We start from the raw sequence: 22,731 nt of genomic DNA on the forward strand, positions 1-22,731 counted from the left end.
TAACAGCTCTCTTAAATTCCCACACAACACATTCCCTTTCTAAAGATATTCTAGGGCTATTTAACAGCTCTCTTACATTCCCACACAACACATTCCCTTTCTAAAGACATTCTAGGGATAATTAACAGCTCTCCTACATTCCAACACAACACATTCCCGTTCTAAAGATATTCCAGGGATAATTAACAGCTATCTTAAATTCCCACACAACACATTCCCTTTCTAAAGATATTCCAGGGATAATTAACAGCTCTATTAAATTCCAACACATCACATTCCCTTTCTAAAGATATTCTAGGGATAATTAACAGCTCTCTTAAATTCCAACACAACACATTCCCTTTCGAAAGATATTCTAGGGTAATTAACAGCTATCTTAAATTCCAACACAACACAATCATTTTCTAAAGATATTCAAGGGATAATTAACAGCTGTCTTAAATTCCCACACAACACATTCCCTTTCTAAAGATATTCTTGGGAAAATTAACAACTCTCTTAAATTCCCACACAACACATTCCCTTTCGAAAGATATTCTAGGGTAATTACCAGCTCTCTTAAATTCCAACACAACACATTCCCTTTCTAGAGATATTGTAGGGATAATTAACAGCTCTCTTAAATTCCCACACAACACATTCCCTTTCTAAAGATATTCTTGGGAAAATTAACAACCCTCTTAAATTCCCACACAACACATTCCCTTTCGAAAGATATTCTAGGGTAATTACCAGCTCTCTTAAATTCCAACACAACACATTCCCTTTCTAAAGATATTGTAGGGATAATTAACAGCTCTCTTAAATTCCAACACAACACATTGCTTTTCTAAAGATGTTCTAAGGATAATTAAGAGCTCTCTTACATTCCCACACAACACATTCCCTTTCTAAAGATATTCTAGGGGTAATTAACAGGTCTCCTACATTCCCACACAACACATTCCCTTTCGAAAGATATTCTTGGGAAAATTAACAACTGTCTTAAATTCCAACACAACACATTCCCATTCTAAAAATATTCTAGGGATAATTAACAGCTCTCTTAAACTCCCACACAACACATCCCACATTTAAAGATACTCTAGGGATAACAAACAGCTCTCTTAAATTCCAACACAACACATTCCCTTTCTAAAGATATTATTGGGATAATTAACAGCTCTCTTAAATTCCAACAAAATACATTCCCTTTCGAACGATATTCCAGGGATAATCAACAGCTCTCTTAAATTCCAACACAACACATTCCCTTTCGAAAGATATTCTAGGGTAATTAACAGCTCTCTTAAATTCCAACACAACACATTCCCTTTCTAAAAATATGCTAGGGATAATTAACAGCTCTCTTAAATTCCAACACAACACATTCCCTTTCTAAAGATATTCTAGGGATAATTAACAGCTCTCTTAAAATTCCAACACAACACATTCCCTTTCTAAAGATTTTCTAGTGATAATTAACAGTTCTCTTAAATTCCAACACAACACATTCCCTTTCTAAAGATATTCTAGGGATAATTAACAACTCTCTTAAATTCCCACACAACACATTCCCTTTCTAAAGATATTCTTGGGAAAATTAACAACTCTCTTAAATTCCCACACAACACATTCCCTTTCGAACGATATTCTAGGGTAATTACCAGCTCTCTTAAATTCCAACACAACACATTTCCTTTCTAAAGATATTGTAGGGATAATTAACAGCTCTCTTAAATTCCAACACAACACATTCCCTTTCTAAAGATATTCTTGGGATAATTAACAGCTCTCTTAAATTCCCACATAACACATTCCCTTTCGAAAGATATTCTAGGATAATTAACAGCTATCTTAAATTCCAACACAACACAATCATTTTCTAAAGATATTCAAGGGATAATTAACAGCTCTCTTACATTCCCACACAACACATTCCCTTTCTAAAGATATTCTAGGGGTAATTAACAGGTCTCCTACATTCCCACACAACACATTCCCTTTCTAACGATATTCCAGGGATAATCAACAGCAATCTTAAATTCCAACACAACACAATCATTTTCTAAAGATATTCAAGGGATAATTAACAGCTCTCATACATTCCCACACAACACATTCCCTTTCTAAAGATATTCTAGGGGTAATTAGCAGGTCTCCTACATTCCCACACAACACATTCCCTTTCTAAAGATATTCCAGGGATAATTGACAGCTGTCTTAAATTCCAACACACCACAATCCCTTTCTAAAGATATTCTAGGGATAATTAACAGCTCTCTTAAATTCCCACACAACACATTCCCTTTCTAAAGATATTCTTGGGAAAATTAACAACCCTCTTAAATTCCCACACAACACATTCCCTTTCGAAAGATATTCTAGGGTAATTACCAGCTCTCTTAAATTCCAACACAACACATTCCCTTTCTAAAGATATTGTAGGGATAATTAACAGCTCTCTTAAATTCCAACACAACACATTGCTTTTCTAAAGATGTTCTAAGGATAATTAAGAGCTCTCTTACATTCCCACACAACACATTCCCTTTCTAAAGATATTCTAGGGGTAATTAACAGGTCTCCTACATTCCCACACAACACATTCCCTTTCGAAAGATATTCTTGGGAAAATTAACAACTGTCTTAAATTCCAACACAACACATTCCCATTCTAAAAATATTCTAGGGATAATTAACAGCTCTCTTAAACTCCCACACAACACATCCCACATTTAAAGATACTCTAGGGATAACAAACAGCTCTCTTAAATTCCAACACAACACATTCCCTTTCTAAAGATATTATTGGGATAATTAACAGCTCTCTTAAATTCCAACAAAATACATTCCCTTTCGAACGATATTCCAGGGATAATCAACAGCTCTCTTAAATTCCAACACAACACATTCCCTTTCGAAAGATATTCTAGGGTAATTAACAGCTCTCTTAAATTCCAACACAACACATTCCCTTTCTAAAAATATGCTAGGGATAATTAACAGCTCTCTTAAATTCCAACACAACACATTCCCTTTCTAAAGATATTCTAGGGATAATTAACAGCTCTCTTAAAATTCCAACACAACACATTCCCTTTCTAAAGATTTTCTAGTGATAATTAACAGTTCTCTTAAATTCCAACACAACACATTCCCTTTCTAAAGATATTCTAGGGATAATTAACAACTCTCTTAAATTCCCACACAACACATTCCCTTTCTAAAGATATTCTTGGGAAAATTAACAACTCTCTTAAATTCCCACACAACACATTCCCTTTCGAACGATATTCTAGGGTAATTACCAGCTCTCTTAAATTCCAACACAACACATTTCCTTTCTAAAGATATTGTAGGGATAATTAACAGCTCTCTTAAATTCCAACACAACACATTCCCTTTCTAAAGATATTCTTGGGATAATTAACAGCTCTCTTAAATTCCCACATAACACATTCCCTTTCGAAAGATATTCTAGGATAATTAACAGCTATCTTAAATTCCAACACAACACAATCATTTTCTAAAGATATTCAAGGGATAATTAACAGCTCTCTTACATTCCCACACAACACATTCCCTTTCTAAAGATATTCTAGGGGTAATTAACAGGTCTCCTACATTCCCACACAACACATTCCCTTTCTAACGATATTCCAGGGATAATCAACAGCAATCTTAAATTCCAACACAACACAATCATTTTCTAAAGATATTCAAGGGATAATTAACAGCTCTCATACATTCCCACACAACACATTCCCTTTCTAAAGATATTCTAGGGGTAATTAGCAGGTCTCCTACATTCCCACACAACACATTCCCTTTCTAAAGATATTCCAGGGATAATTGACAGCTGTCTTAAATTCCAACACACCACAATCCCTTTCTAAAGATATTCTAGGGATAATTAACAGCTCTCTTAAATTCCCACACAACACATTCCCATTCTAAAAATATTCTAGGGATAATTAACAGCTCTCTTAAATTCCCACACAATACATTCCCTTTCTAAAGATATTCTTGGGATAATTAACAGCTCTCTTAAATTCCCACACAATACATTCCCTTTCGAACGATATTCCAGGGATAATCAACAGCTCTCTTAAATTCCAACACAACACATTCCCCTTCGAAAGATATTCTAGGGATAATTAACAGCTCTCTTAAATTCCAACACAACACATTGCTTTTCTAAAGATATTCTAAGGATAATTAACAGCTCTCTTAAATTCCACACAACACATTCCCATTCTAAAAATATTCTAGGGATAATTAACAGCTCTCTTAAACTCCCACACAACACATCCCACATTTAAAGATATTCTAGGGATAACTAACAGCTCTCTTAAATTCCAACACAACACATTCCCTTTCTAAAGATATTCTTGGGATAATTAACAGCTCTCTTAAATTCCCACACAATACATTCCCTTTCGAACGATATTCCAGGGATAATCAACAGCTCTCTTAAATTCCAACACAACACATTCCCCTTCGAAAGATATTCTAGGGATAATTAACAGCTCTCTTAAATTCCAACACAACACATTGCTTTTCTAAAGATATTCTAAGGATAATTAACAGCTCTCTTAAATTCCACACAACACATTCCCATTCAAAAAATATTCTAGGGATAATTAACAGCTCTCTTAAACTCCCACACAACACATCCCACATTTAAAGATATTCTAGGGATAACTAACAGCTCTCTTAAATTCCAACACAGCACATTCCCTTTCTAAAGATATTCTTGGGATAATTAACAGCTCTCTTATTAAATTCCCACACAATACATTCCCTTTCGAACGATATTCCAGGGATAATCAACAGCTCTCTTAAATTCCAACACAACACATTCCCTTTCGAAAGATATTCTAGGGATAATTAACAGCTCTCTTAAATTCCAACACAACACATTGCTTTTCTAAAGATATTCTAAGGATAATTAACAGCTCTCTTAAATTCCAACACAACACATTCCCTTTCGAAAGATATTCCATGGATAATTAAGAGCTCTCTTAAATTCCAACACAACCCATTGCTTTTCTTAAGATATTCTAAGGATAATTAACAGCTCTCTAAAATTCCCACACAACACATCCCACATTTAAAGATATTCTAGGGATAATTAACAGCTCTCTTAAATTCCAACACAACACATTCCCTTTCTAAAGATATTCTTGGGATAATTTACAGCTCTCTTAAATTCCCACACAATACATTCCCTTTCTAACGATATTCCAGGGATAATCAACAGCTCTCTTAAATTCCAACACAACCCATTCCCTTTCTAAAGACATTCTAGGGGTAATCAACAGCTCTCTTAAATTCCAACAAGACACATTCCCATTCTAAAGATATTCTAGGGACAATTAACAACTCTCTTAAACTCCCACACAACACATTCCCTTTCTAAAGATATTCCTGGGAAAATTAACAACTCTCTTAAATTCCCACACAACAAATTCCCTTTCCAAACATAATCTAGGGATAATTAACAGCTCTCTTAAATTCCAACACGACACATTCCCATTCTAAAGATATTCTAGGGCTATTTAACAGCTCTCTTACATTCCCACACAACACATTCCCTTTCTAAAGATATTCTAAGGATAATTAACAGCTCTCTTAAATTCCCACACAACACATTCCCTTTCTAAAGATATTCTAGGGATAATTAACAGCTCTCTTAAATTCCAACACGACACATTCCCATTCTAAAGATATTCTAGGGATAACTAACAGCTCTCTTAAATTCCAACACAACACATTCCCTTTCTAAAGATATTCTTGGGATAATTTACAGCTCTCTTAAATTCCCACACAATACATTCCCTTTCTAACGATATTCCAGGGATAATCAACAGCTCTCTTAAATTCCAACACAACCCATTCCCTTTCTAAAGACATTCTAGGGGTAATCAACAGCTCTCTTAAATTCCAACAAGACACATTCCCATTCTAAAGATATTCTAGGGACAATTAACAACTCTCTTAAACTCCCACACAACACATTCCCATTCTAAAGATATTCTAGGGACAATTAACAGCTCTCCTACATTCCAACACAACACATTCCCTTTCTAAAGATATTCTAAGGATAATTAACAGCTCTCTTAAATTCCCACACAACACATTCCCTTTCTAAAGATATTCTAGGGATAATTAACAGCTCTCTTAAATTCCAACACGACACATTCCCATTCTAAAGATATTCTAGGGATAACTAACAGCTCTCTTAAATTCCAACACAACACATTCCCTTTCTAAAGATATTCTTGGGATAATTATCAGCTCTCTTAAATTCCCACACAATACATTCCCTTTCGAACGATATTCCAGGGATAATCAACAGCTCTCTTAAATTCCAACACAACACATTCCCTTTCGAAAGATATTCTAGGGATAATTAACAGCTCTCTTAAATTCCAACACAACACATTCCCTTTCTAAAGATATTGTAGGGATAATTAACAGCTCTCTTAAATTCCAACACAACACATTCCCTTTCTAAAAATATGCTAGGGATAATTAAGAGCTCTCTTAAATTCCAACACAACACATTGCTTTTCTAAAGATATTCTAAGGATAATTAACAGCTCTCTTAAATTCCAACACAACACATTCCCTTTCGAAAGATATTCCATGGATAATTAAGAGCTCTCTTAAATTCCAACACAACCCATTGCTTTTCTTAAGATATTCTAAGGATAATTAACAGCTCTCTTAAATTCCCACACAACACATTCCCTTTCTAAAGATATTCTAGGGCTATTTAACAGCTCTCTTACATTCCAACACAACACATTCCCTTTCTAAAGATATTCCAGGGATAATTAACAGCTCTCTTAAATTCCCACACAACACATTCCCTTTCTAAATATATTCTAGGTATAATTAACAGCTCTCCTACATTTCAACAAAACACATTCCCTTTCTAAAGATATTCCAGGGATAATTAACAGCTCTCTTAAATTCCAACACATCACATTCCCTTTCTAAAGATATTCTAGGGATAATTAACAGCTCTCTTAAATTCCCACACACCACATTCCCTTTCTAAAGATATTCCAGGGATCATCAACAGCTCTCTTAAATTCCAACACAACACATTCCCTTTCGAAAGATATTCTAGGGTAATTAACAGCTATCTTAAATTCCAACACAACACAATCATTTTCTAAAGATATTCAAGGGATAATTAACAGCTCTCTTAAATTCCCACACAACACATTCCCTTTCTAAAGATATTCTTGGGAAAATTAACAGCTCTCTTAAATTCCCACACAACACATTCCCTTTCTAAAGATATTCTAGGGATAATTAACAGCTCTCTTAAATTCCAACACAACACATTCCCATTCTAAAGATATTCTAGGGATAACTAACAGCTCTCTTAAATTCCAACACAACACATTCCCTTTCGAACGATATTCCAGGGATAATCAACAGCTCTCTTAAATTCCAACACAACACATTCCCTTTCGAAAGATATTCTAGGGATAATTAACAGCTCTCTTAAATTCCAACACAACCCATTGCTTTTCTTAAGATATTCTAAGGATAATTAACAGCTCTCTAAAATTCCCACACAACACATCCCACATTTAAAGATATTCTTGGGATAATTTACAGCTCTCTTAAATTCCCACACAATACATTCCCTTTCTAACGATATTCCAGGGATAATTAACAGCTCTCTTAAATTCCAACACAACCCATTCCCTTTCTAAAGACATTCTAGGGGTAATCAACAGCTCTCTTAAATTCCAACAAGACACATTCCCATTCTAAAGATATTCTAGGGACAATTAACAACTCTCTTAAACTCCCACACAACACATTCCCTTTCTAAAGATATTCTAGGGATAATTAACAGCTCTCCTACATTCCAACACAACACATTCCCTTTCTAAAGATATTCTAAGGATAATTAACAGCTCTCTTAAATTCCCACACAACACATTCCCTTTCTAAAGATATTCTAGGGATAATTAACAGCTCTCTTAAATTCCAACACGACACATTCCCATTCTAAAGATATTCTAGGGATAACTAACAGCTCTCTTAAATTCCAACACAACACATTCCCTTTCTAAAGATATTCTTGGGATAATTAACAGCTCTCTTAAATTCCAACACAACACATTCCCTTTCGAAAGATATTCTAGGGATAATTAACAGCTCTCTTAAATTCCAACACAACACATTGCTTTTCTAAAGATATTCTAAGGATAATTATCAGCTCTCTTTAATTCCAACACAACACATTCCCTTTTGAAAGATATTCCATGGATAATTAAGGGCTCTCTTAAATTCCAACACAACCCATTGCTTTTCTTAAGATATTCTAAGGATAATTAACAGCTCTCTAAAATTCCCACACAACACATCCCACATTTAAAGATATTCTAGGGATAATTAACAGCTCTCTTAAATTCCAACACAACACATTCCCTTTCTAAAGATATTCTTGGGATAATTTACAGCTCTCTTAAATTCCCACACAATACATTCCCTTTCTAACGATATTCCAGGGATAATCAACAGCTCTCTTAAATTCCAACACAACCCATTCCCTTTCTAAAGACATTCTAGGGGTAATCAACAGCTCTCTTAAATTCCAACAAGACACATTCCCATTCTAAAGATATTCTAGGGACAATTAACAACTCTCTTAAACTCCCACACAACACATTCCCATTCTAAAGATATTCTAGGGACAATTAACAGCTCTCCTACATTCCAACACAACACATTCCCTTTCTAAAGATATTCTAAGGATAATTAACAGCTCTCTTAAATTCCCACACAACACATTCCCTTTCTAAAGATATTCTAGGGATAATTAACAGCTCTCTTAAATTCCAACACGACACATTCCCATTCTAAAGATATTCTAGGGATAACTAACAGCTCTCTTAAATTCCAACACAACACATTCCCTTTCTAAAGATATTCTTGGGATAATTAACAGCTCTCTTAAATTCCAACACAACACATTCCCTTTCTAAAGATATTGTAGGGATAATTAACAGCTCTCTTAAATTCCAACACAACACATTCCCTTTCTAAAAATATGCTAGGGATAATTAAGAGCTCTCTTAAATTCCAACACAACACATTGCTTTTCTAAAGATATTCTAAGGATAATTAACAGCTCTCTTAAATTCCAACACAACACATTCCCTTTCGAAAGATATTCCATGGATAATTAAGAGCTCTCTTAAATTCCAACACAACCCATTGCTTTTCTTAAGATATTCTAAGGATAATTAACAGCTCTCTTAAATTCCCACACAACACATTCCCTTTCTAAAGATATTCTAGGGCTATTTAACAGCTCTCTTACATTCCCACACAACACATTCCCTTTCTAAAGATATTCTAGGGATAATTAACAGCTCTCCTACATTCCAACACAACACATTCCATTTCTAAAGATATTCTAAGGATAATTAACAGCTCTCTTAAATTCCTACACAACACATTCCCTTTCTAAAGATATTCTAGGGATAATTAACAGCTCTCTTAAATTCCAACACGACACATTCCCATTCTAAAGATATTCTAGGGATAACTAACAGCTCTCTTAAATTCCAACACAACACATTCCCTTTCGAAATATATTCTTGGGATAATTAACAGCTCTCTTAAATTCCAACACAACCCATTGCTTTTCTTAAGATATTCTAAGGATAATTAACAGCTCTCTAAAATTCCCACACAACACATCCCACATTTAAGATATTCTAGGGATAATTAACAGCTCTCTTAAATTCCAACACAACACATTGCTTTTCTAAAGATATTCTAAGGATAATTAACAGCTCTCTTAAATTCCAACACAACACATTCCCTTTCGAAAGATATTCTAGGGATAATTAACAGCTCTCTTAAATTCCAACACAACACATTGCTTTTCTAAAGATATTCTAAGGATAATTAACAGCTCTCTTAAATTCCAACACAACACATTCCCTTTCGAAAGATATTCCATGGATAATTAAGAGCTCTCTTACATTCCAACACAACCCATTGCTTTTCTTAAGATATTCTAAGGATAATTAACAGCTCTCTTAAATTCCCACACATCACATTCCCTTTCTAAAGATATTCTAGGGATAATTAACAGCTCTCTTAAATTCCCACACACCACATTCCCTTTCTAAAGATATTCCAGGGATCATCAACAGCTCTCTTAAATTCCAACACAACACATTCCCTTTCGAAAGATATTCTAGGGTAATTAACAGCTATCTTAAATTCCAACACAACACAATCATTTTCTAAAGATATTCAAGGGATAATTAACAGCTCTCTTAAATTCCCACACAACACATTCCCTTTCTAAAGATATTCTTGGGAAAATTAACAGCTCTCTTAAATTCCCACACAACACATTCCCTTTCTAAAGATATTCTAGGGATAATTAACAGCTCTCTTAAATTCCAACACAACACATTCCCATTCTAAAGATATTCTAGGGATAACTAACAGCTCTCTTAAATTCCAACACAACACATTCCCTTTCAAACGATATTCCAGGGATAATCAACAGCTCTCTTAAATTCCAACACAACACATTCCCTTTCGAAAGATATTCTAGGGATATTTAACAGCTATCTTAAATTCCAACACAACACATTGCTTTTCTAAAGATATTCTAGGGATAATTAACAGCTCTCTTAAATTCCCACACAACACATTCCCATTCTAAAAATATTCTAGGGATAATTAACAGCTCTCTTAAACTCCCACACAACACATCCCACATTTAAAGATATTCTAGGGATAACTAACAGCTCTCTTAAATTCCAACACAACACATTCCCTTTCTAAAGATATTCTTGGGATAATTAACAGCTCTCTTAAATTCCCACACAATACATTCCCTTTCGAACGATATTCCAGGGATAATCAACAGCTCTCTTAAATTCCAACACAACACATTGCTTTTCTAAAGATATTCTAAGGATAATTAACAGCTCTCTTAAATTCCAACACAACACATTCCCTTTCGAAAGATATTCCATGGATAATTAAGAGCTCTCTTAAATTCCAACACAACCCATTGCTTTTATTAAGATATTCTAAGGATAATTAACAGCTCTCTAAAATTCCCACACAACACATCCCACATTTAAAGATATTCTAGGGATAATTAACAGCTCTCTTAAATTCCAACACAACACATTCCCTTTCTAAAGATATTCTTGGGATAATTTACAGCTCTCTTAAATTCCCACACAATACATTCCCTTTCTAACGATATTCCAGGGATAATCAACAGCTCTCTTAAATTCCAACACGACACATTCCCATTCTAAAGATATTCTAGGGCTCTTTAACAGCTCTCTTACATTCCCACACAACACATTCCCTTTCTAAAGATATTCTAGGGATAATTAACAGCTCTCCTACATTCCAACACAACACATTCCATTTCTAAAGATATTCTAAGGATAATTAACAGCTCTCTTAAATTCCTACACAACACATTCCCTTTCTAAAGATATTCTAGGGATAATTAACAGCTCTCTTAAATTCCAACACGACACATTCCCATTCTAAAGATATTCTAGGGATAACTAACAGCTCTCTTAAATTCCAACACAACACATTCCCTTTCTAAAGATATTCTTGGGATAATTAACAGCTCTCTTAAATTCCCACACAATACATTCCCTTTCAAACGATATTCCAGGGATAATCAACAGCTCTCTTAAATTCCCACACAACACATTCCCTTTCTAAAGATATTCTAAGGATAATTAACAGCTCTCTTAAATTCCCACACAACACATTCCCTTTCTAAAGATATTCTAGGGATAATTAACAGCTCTCTTAAATTCCAACACGACACATTCCCATTCTAAAGATATTCTAGGGATAACTAACAGCTGTCTTAAATTCCAACACAACACATTCCCTTTCTAAAGATATTCTTGGGATAATTAACAGCTCTCTTAAATTCCCACACAATACATTCCCTTTCGAACGATATTCCAGGGATAATCAACAGCTCTCTTAAATTCCAACACAACACATTCCCTTTCGAAAGATATTCTAGGGATAATTAACAGCTCTCTTAAATTCCAACACAACACATTCCCTTTCTAAAGATATTGTAGGGATAATTAACAGCTCTCTTAAATTCCAACACAACACATTCCCTTTCTAAAAATATGCTAGGGATAATTAAGAGCTCTCTTAAATTCCAACACAACACATTGCTTTTCTAAAGATATTCTAAGGATAATTAACAGCTCTCTTAAATTCCCACACAACACATTCCCTTTCTAAAGATATTCTAGGGCTATTTAACAGCTCTCTTACATTCCCACACAACACATTCCCTTTCTAAAGATATTCTAGGGATAATTAACAGCTCTCCTACATTCCAACACAACACATTCCCTTTCTAAAGATATTCTTGGGAAAATTAACAGCTCTCTTAAATTCCCACACAACACATTCCCTTTCTAAAGATATTCTAGGGATAATTAACAGCTCTCTTAAATTCCAACACAACACATTCCCATTCTAAAGATATTCTAGGGATAACTAACAGCTCTCTTAAATTCCAACACAACACATTCCCTTTCGAACGATATTCCAGGGATAATCAACAGCTCTCTTAAATTCCAACACAACACATTCCCTTTCGAAAGATATTCTAGGGATAATTAACAGCTCTCTTAAATTCCAACACAACACATTGCTTTTCTAAAGATATTCTAAGGATAATTAACAGCTCTCTTAAATTCCAACACAACACATTCCCTTTCGAAAGATATTCTAGGGATAATTAACAGCTCTCTTAAATTCCAACACAACACATTGCTTTTCTAAAGATATTCTAAGGATAATTAACAGCTCTCTAAAATTCCCACACAACACATCCCACATTTAAAGATATTCTAGGGATAATTAACAGCTCTCTTAAATTCCAACACACATTCCCTTTCTAAAGATATTCTTGGGATAATTTACAGCTCTCTTAAATTCCCACACAATACATTCCCTTTCTAACGATATTCCAGGGATAATTAACAGCTCTCTTAAATTCCAACACAACCCATTCCCTTTCTAAAGACATTCTAGGGGTAATCAACAGCTCTCTTAAATTCCAACAAGACACATTCCCATTCTAAAGATATTCTAGGGACAATTAACAACTCTCTTAAACTCCCACACAACACATTCCCTTTCTAAAGATATTCTAGGGATAATTAACAGCTCTCCTACATTCCAACACAACACATTCCCTTTCTAAAGATATTCTAAGGATAATTAACAGCTCTCTTAAATTCCCACACAACACATTCCCTTTCTAAAGATATTCTAGGGATAATTAACAGCTCTCTTAAATTCCAACACGACACATTCCCATTCTAAAGATATTCTAGGGATAACTAACAGCTCTCTTAAATTCCAACACAACACATTCCCTTTCTAAAGATATTCTTGGGATAATTAACAGCTCTCTTAAATTCCAACACAACACATTCCCTTTCGAAAGATATTCTAGGGATAATTAACAGCTCTCTTAAATTCCAACACAACACATTGCTTTTCTAAAGATATTCTAAGGATAATTAACAGCTCTCTTAAATTCCCACACAACACATTCCCTTTCTAAAGATATTCTAGGGATAATTAACAGCTCTCTTAAATTCCCACACAACACATTCCCATTCTAAAAATATTCTAGGGATAATTAACAGCTCTCTTAAACTCCCACACAACACATCCCACATTTAAAGATATTCTAGGGATAACTAACAGCTCTCTTAAATTCCAACACAACACATTCCCTTTCTAAAGATATTCTTGGGATAATTAACAGCTCTCTTAAATTCCCACACAATACATTCCCTTTCGAACGATATTCCAGGGATAATCAACAGCTCTCTTAAATTCCAACACAACACATTCCCCTTCGAAAGATATTCTAGGGATAATTAACAGCTCTCTTAAATTCCAACACAACACATTGCTTTTCTAAAGATATTCTTGGGATAATTTACAGCTCTCTTAAATTCCCACACAATACATTCCCTTTCTAACGATATTCCAGGGATAATCAACAGCTCTCTTAAATTCCAACACGACACATTCCCATTCTAAAGATATTCTAGGGCTATTTAACAGCTCTCTTACATTCCCACACAACACATTCCCTTTCTAAAGATATTCTAGGGATAATTAACAGCTCTCCTACATTCCAACACAACACATTCCATTTCTAAAGATATTCTAAGGATAATTAACAGCTCTCTTAAATTCCTACACAACACATTCCCTTTCTAAAGATATTCTAGGGATAATTAACAGCTCTCTTAAATTCCAACACGACACATTCCCATTCTAAAGATATTCTAGGGATAACTAACAGCTCTCTTAAATTCCAACACAACACATTCCCTTTCTAAAGATATTCTTGGGATAATTAACAGCTCTCTTAAATTCCCACACAATACATTCCCTTTCAAACGATATTCCAGGGATAATCAACAGCTCTCTTAAATTCCCACACAACACATTCCCTTTCTAAAGATATTCTAAGGATAATTAACAGTTCTCTTAAATTCCCACACAACACATTCCCATTCTAAAGATATTCTAGGGATAACTAACAGCTGTCTTAAATTCCAACACAACACATTCCCTTTCTAAAGATATTCTTGGGATAATTAACAGCTCTCTTAAATTCCCACACAATACATTCCCTTTCGAACGATATTCCAGGGATAATCAACAGCTCTCTTAAATTCCAACACAACACATTCCCTTTCGAAAGATATTCTAGGGATAATTAACAGCTCTCTTAAATTCCAACACAACACATTCCCTTTCTAAAGATATTGTAGGGATAATTAACAGCTCTCTTAAATTCCAACACAACACATTCCCTTTCTAAAAATATGCTAGGGATAATTAAGAGCTCTCTTAAATTCCAACACAACACATTGCTTTTCTAAAGATATTCTAAGGATAATTAACAGCTCTCTTAAATTCCCACACAACACATTCCCTTTCTAAAGATATTCTAGGGCTATTTAACAGCTCTCTTACATTCCCACACAACACATTCCCTTTCTAAAGATATTCTAGGGATAATTAACAGCTCTCCTACATTCCAACACAACACATTCCCGTTCTAAAGATATTCTAGGGGTAATTAACAGCTCTCTTAAATTCCAACACGACACATTCCCATTCTAAAGATATTCTAGGGATAACTAACAGCTGTCTTAAATTCCAACACAACACATTCCCTTTCTAAAGATATTCTTGGGATAATTAACAGCTCTCTTAAATTCCCACACAATACATTCCCTTTCGAACGATATTCCAGGGATAATCAACAGCTCTCTTAAATTCCAACACAACACATTCCCTTTCGAAAGATATTCTAGGGATAATTAACAGCTCTCTTAAATTCCAACACAACACATTCCCTTTCTAAAGATATTGTAGGGATAATTAACAGCTCTCTTAAATTCCAACACAACACATTCCCTTTCTAAAAATATGCTAGGGATAATTAAGAGCTCTCTTAAATTCCAACACAACACATTGCTTTTCTAAAGATATTCCAGGGATAATTAACAGCTATCTTAAATTCCCACACAACACATTCCCTTTCTAAATATATTCTAGGGATAATTAACAGCTCTCCTACATTTCAACAAAACACATTCCCTTTCTAAAGATATTCCAGGGATAATTAACAGCTCTCTTAAATTCCCACACAACACATTCCCTTTCTAAAGATATTCTTGGGAAAATTAACAACTCTCTTCAATTCCCACACAACACATTCCCTTTCTAAAGATATTCAAGGGATAATTAACAGCTCTCATACATTCCCACACAACACATTCCCTTTCTAAAGATATTCTAGGGGTAATTAACAGGTCTCCTACATTCCCACACAACACATTCCCTTTCTAAAGATATTCCAGGGATAATTGACAGCTGTCTTAAATTCCAACACACCACAATCCCTTTCTAAAGATATTCTAGGGATAATTAACAGCTCTCTTAAATTCCACACAACACATTCCCATTCTAAAAATATTCTAGGGATAATTAACAGCTCTCTTATTAAATTCCCACACAACACATCCCACATTTAAAGATATTCTAGGGATAACTAACAGCTCTCTTAAATTCCAACACAACACATTCCCTTTCTAAAGATATTCTTGGGATAATTAACAGCTCTCTTATTAAATTCCCACACAATACATTCCCTTTCGAACGATATTCCAGGGATAATCAACAGCTCTCTTAAATTCCAACACAACACATTCCCTTTCGAAAGATATTCTAGGGATAATTAACAGCTCTCTTAAATTCCAACACAACACATTGCTTTTCTAAAGATATTCTAAGGATAATTAACAGCTCTCTTAAATTCCAACACAACACATTCCCTTTCGAAAGATATTCCATGGATAATTAAGAGCTCTCTTAAATTCCAACACAACCCATTGCTTTTCTTAAGATATTCTAAGGATAATTAACAGCTCTCTAAAATTCCCACACAACACATCCCACATTTAAAGATATTCTAGGGATAATTAACAGCTCTCTTAAATTCCAACACAACACATTCCCTTTCTAAAGATATTCTTGGGATAATTTACAGCTCTCTTAAATTCCCACACAATACATTCCCTTTCTAACGATATTCCAGGGATAATCAACAGCTCTCTTAAATTCCAACACAACCCATTCCCTTTCTAAAGACATTCTAGGGGTAATCAACAGCTCTCTTAAATTCCAACAAGACACATTCCCATTCTAAAGATATTCTAGGGACAATTAACAGCTCTCTTAAATTCCAACACAACACATTCCCTTTTGAAAGATATTCCATGGATAATTAAGAGCTCTCTTAAATTCCAACACAACCCATTGCTTTTCTTAAGATATTCTAAGGATAATTAACAGCTCTCTAAAATTCCCACACAACACATCCCACATTTAAAGATATTCTAGGGATAATTAACAGCTCTCTTAAATTCCAACACAACACATTCCCTTTCTAAAGATATTCTTGGGATAATTTACAGCTCTCTTAAATTCCCACACAATACATTCCCTTTCTAAAGACATTCTAGGGGTAATCAACAGCTCTCTTAAATTCCAACAAGACACATTCCCATTCTAAAGATATTCTAGGGACAATTAACAACTCTCCTACATTCCAACACAACACATTCCCTTTCTAAAGATATTCTATGGATAATTAACAGCTCTCTTAAATTCCCACACAACACATTCCCATTCTAAAGATATTCTAGGGACAATTAACAGCTCTCCTACATTCCAACACAACACATTCCCTTTCTAAAGATATTCTAAGGATAATTAACAGCTCTCTTAAATTCCCACACAACACATTCCCTTTCTAAAGATATTCTAGGGATAATTAACAGCTCTCTTAAATTCCCACACAACACATTCCCATTCTAAAAATATTCTAGGGATAATTAACAGCTCTCTTAAACTCCCACACAACACATCCCACATTTAAAGATATTCTAGGGATAACTAACAGCTCTCTTAAATTCCAACACAACACATTCCCTTTCTAAAGATATTCTTGGGATAATTAACAGCTCTCTTAAATTCCCACACAATACATTCCCTTTCGAACGATATTCCAGGGATAATCAACAGCTCTCTTAAATTCCAACACAACACATTCCCCTTCGAAAGATATTCTAGGGATAATTAACAGCTCTCTTAAATTCCAACACAACACATTGCTTTTCTAAAGATATTCTAAGGATAATTAACAGCTCTCTTAAATTCCAACACAACACATTCCCTTTCGAAAGATATTCCATGGATAATTAAGAGCTCTCTTAAATTCCAACACAACCCATTGCTTTTCTTAAGATATTCTAAGGATAATTAACAGCTCTCTAAAATTCCCACACAACACATCCCACATTTAAAGATATTCTAGGGATAATTAACAGCTCTCTTAAAACCTCTTCATCCTACCCCCTCCTTTTTTGAAAATTCTGTTAAAAATCGCGCAACTTTTCAGCGTCCTGCTACTCATGCCAGGAATATAGTATATGCATATGATTAGTATGTGTGGATAGAAAACACTCTGAAGTTTATAAAACTGGTTAAATCACGGCTGTGACTATAACAGAGCGTGTGTTTCATTGAAAAACGCAAGAAAAACTGCTCTCTGAAAGCAAAAAATAATTTCCATAAGTCACTTCCACCAGTTGTTAAAGGAGAACAGAATTTAATGGGAATTTGCCTGCACCATCTACAAATTCCGCACGATGGCGCCATTGTACTAATTTTCAATCGAATTAATTGTTGGAAAATCCATCTGTCTGACCCCAAGTTCTCCAGTCTTCACCCGGATGCAGTTTAGCGAGAGATCAGATTGCATTGTTGTTGAAGTGAGGACCTATTGAAGAGACATCGCCCTGTAATCGTTTTGATAGATTATAAACGTTTACTAATACCTAAAGTTGGATTACAAAAGGATTTCGAAGTGTTTTGTGAAAGTTTATCGTCGACTTTTTTAATTTTAAAAAATTACGCAGCGTTTAAAAACGATGAATTTTTCTGAATGACACAACTTCCATACAAAGCTATTTTGGGTATATATGGACCGATTTAAACGAAAAAAAGACCCAATAGTGATGTTTATGGGGCATATAGGAGTGCCAAGAAAGAAGCTCGTCTAAGGTAATGAATGTTTTATATTTTATTTCTGCGTTTTGGGTAGCGCCGTCTATCGCAAAATCTGTTGTTTACGTGTGGAGCTGGCATTTTGGGGGGTGCATGCTATCAGATAATAGCTTCTGATGCTTTCGCCGAAAAGCATTTTAAAAATCTGACTTGCTGGCTAGGTTCACAACGAGTGTAGCTTTAATTTAATACCCTGCTTGTGAATTTTGATCAAGGTTTGAGTTTTAACGAGTACATTTAGCATTTAGCGTAGCGCATTTGCATTTCCAGGTGCCTACTTGGGACATATGCGTCTCAAGTAGGGGCAAGAAGTTAAATTCCAACACAACACATTCCCTTTCTAAAGATATTCTTGGGATAATTTACAGCTCTCTTAAATTCCCACACAATACATTCCCTTTCTAACGATATTCCAGGGATAATCAACAGCTCTCTTAAATTCCAACACGACACATTCCCATTCTAAAGATATTCTAGGGCTATTTAACAGCTCTCTTACATTCCCACACAACACATTCCCTTTCTAAAGATATTCTAGGGATAATTAACAGCTCTCCTACATTCCAACACAACACATTCCATTTCTAAAGATATTCTAAGGATAATTAACAGCTCTCTTAAATTCCTACACAACACATTCCCTTTCTAAAGATATTCTAGGGATAATTAACAGCTCTCTTAAATTCCAACACGACACATTCCCATTCTAAAGATATTCTAGGGATAACTAACAGCTCTCTTAAATTCCAACACAACACATTCCCTTTCTAAAGATATTCTTGGGATAATTAACAGCTCTCTTAAATTCCCACACAATACATTCCCTTTCAAACGATATTCCAGGGATAATCAACAGCTCTCTTAAATTCCCACACAACACATTCCCTTTCTAAAGATATTCTAAGGATAATTAACAGCTCTCTTAAATTCCCACACAACACATTCCCTTTCTAAAGATATTCTAGGGATAATTAACAGCTCTCTTAAATTCCAACACGACACATTCCCATTCTAAAGATATTCTAGGGATAACTAACAGCTGTCTTAAATTCCAACACAACACATTCCCTTTCTAAAGATATTCTTGGGATAATTAACAGCTCTCTTAAATTCCCACACAATACATTCCCTTTCGAACGATATTCCAGGGATAATCAACAGCTCTCTTAAATTCCAACACAACACATTCCCTTTCGAAAGATATTCTAGGGATAATTAACAGCTCTCTTAAATTCCAACACAACACATTCCCTTTCTAAAGATATTGTAGGGATAATTAACAGCTCTCTTAAATTCCAACACAACACATTCCCTTTCTAAAAATATGCTAGGGATAATTAAGAGCTCTCTTAAATTCCAACACAACACATTGCTTTTCTAAAGATATTCTAAGGATAATTAACAGCTCTCTTAAATTCCCACACAACACATTCCCTTTCTAAAGATATTCTAGGGCTATTTAACAGCTCTCTTACATTCCCACACAACACATTCCCTTTCTAAAGATATTCTAGGGATAATTAACAGCTCTCCTACATTCCAACACAACACATTCCCGTTCTAAAGATATTCTAGGGATAATTAACAGCTCTCTTAAATTCCAACACGACACATTCCCATTCTAAAGATATTCTAGGGATAACTAACAGCTGTCTTAAATTCCAACACAACACATTCCCTTTCTAAAGATATTCTTGGGATAATTAACAGCTCTCTTAAATTCCCACACAATACATTCCCTTTCGAACGATATTCCAGGGATAATCAACAGCTCTCTTAAATTCCAACACAACACATTCCCTTTCGAAAGATATTCTAGGGATAATTAACAGCTCTCTTAAATTCCAACACAACACATTCCCTTTCTAAAGATATTGTAGGGATAATTAACAGCTCTCTTAAATTCCAACACAACACATTCCCTTTCTAAAAATATGCTAGGGATAATTAAGAGCTCTCTTAAATTCCAACACAACACATTGCTTTTCTAAAGATATTCCAGGGATAATTAACAGCTATCTTAAATTCCCACACAACACATTCCCTTTCTAAATATATTCTAGGGATAATTAACAGCTCTCCTACATTTCAACAAAACACATTCCCTTTCTAAAGATATTCCAGGGATAATTAACAGCTCTCTTAAATTCCCACACAACACATTCCCTTTCTAAAGATATTCTTGGGAAAATTAACAACTCTCTTAAATTCCCACACAACACATTCCCTTTCTAAAGATATTCAAGGGATAATTAACAGCTCTCATACATTCCCACACAACACATTCCCTTTCTAAAGATATTCTAGGGGTAATTAACAGGTCTCCTACATTGCCACACAACACATTCCCTTTCTAAAGATATTCCAGGGATAATTGACAGCTGTCTTAAATTCCAACACACCACAATCCCTTTCTAAAGATATTCTAGGGATAATTAACAGCTCTCTTAAATTCCACACAACACATTCCCATTCTAAAAATATTCTAGGGATAATTAACAGCTCTCTTATTAAATTCCCACACAACACATCCCACATTTAAAGATATTCTAGGGATAACTAACAGCTCTCTTACAATTCCAACACAACACATTCCCTTTCAACAGCTCTCTTAAATTCCAACACAACACAAAGATATTCTAGGGATAATTAACAGCTCTCTTAAATTCCAACACAACACATTGCTTTTCTAAAGATATTCTAAGGATAATTAACAGCTCTCTTAAATTCCAACACAACACATTCCCTTTCGAAAGATATTCCATGGATAATTAAGAGCTCTCTTAAATTCCAACACAACCCATTGCTTTTCTTAAGATATTCTAAGGATAATTAACAGCTCTCTAAAATTCCCACACAACACATCCCACATTTAAAGATATTCTAGGGATAATTAACAGCTCTCTTAAATTCCAACACAACACATTCCCTTTCTAAAGATATTCTTGGGATAATTTACAGCTCTCTTAAATTCCCACACAATACATTCCCTTTCTAACGATATTCAACAGCTCTCTTAAATTCCAACACAACCCATTCCCTTTCTAAAGACATTCTAGGGGTAATCAACAGCTCTCTTAAATTCCAACAAGACACATTCCCATTCTAAAGATATTCTAGGGACAATTAACAACTCTCTTAAACTCCCACACAACACATTCCCTTTCTAAAGATATTCTTGGGAAAATTAACAACTCTCTTAAATTCCCACACAACAAATTCCCTTTCCAAACATATTCTAGGGATAATTAACAGCTCTCTTAAATTCCAACACGACACATTCCCATTCTAAAGATATTCTAGGGACAATTAACAACTCTCTTAAACTCCCACACAACACATTCCCTTTCTAAAGATATTCTTGGGATAATCAACAGCTCTCTTAAATTCCAACACAACACATTCCCTTTCGAAAGATATTCTAGGGATAATTAACAGCTCTCTTAAATTCCAACACAACACATTCCCTTTCTAAAGATATTGTAGGGATAATTAACAGCTCTCTTAAATTCCAACACAACACATTCCCTTTCTAAAAATATGCTAGGGATAATTAAGAGCTCTCTTAAATTCCAACACAACACATTGCTTTTCTAAAGATATTCTAAGGATAATTAACAGCTCTCTTAAATTCCCACACAACACATTCCCTTTCTAAAGATATTCTAGGGCTATTTAACAGCTCTCTTACATTCCCACACAACACATTCCCTTTCTAAAGATATTCTAGGGATAATTAACAGCTCTCCTACATTCCAACACAACACATTCCCGTTCTAAAGATATTCTAGGGATAATTAACAGCTCTCTTAAATTCCAACACGACACATTCCCATTCTAAAGATATTCTAGGGATAACTAACAGCTGTCTTAAATTCCAACACAACACATTCCCTTTCTAAAGATATTCTTGGGATATTTAACAGCTCTCTTAAATTCCCACACAATACATTCCCTTTCGAACGATATTCCAGGGATAATCAACAGCTCTCTTAAATT

This window comes from Oncorhynchus clarkii, chromosome 27 (assembly GCF_045791955.1).
Source record: "Oncorhynchus clarkii lewisi isolate Uvic-CL-2024 chromosome 27, UVic_Ocla_1.0, whole genome shotgun sequence".
Classification (NCBI taxonomy): Eukaryota; Metazoa; Chordata; class Actinopteri; order Salmoniformes; family Salmonidae; genus Oncorhynchus; species Oncorhynchus clarkii.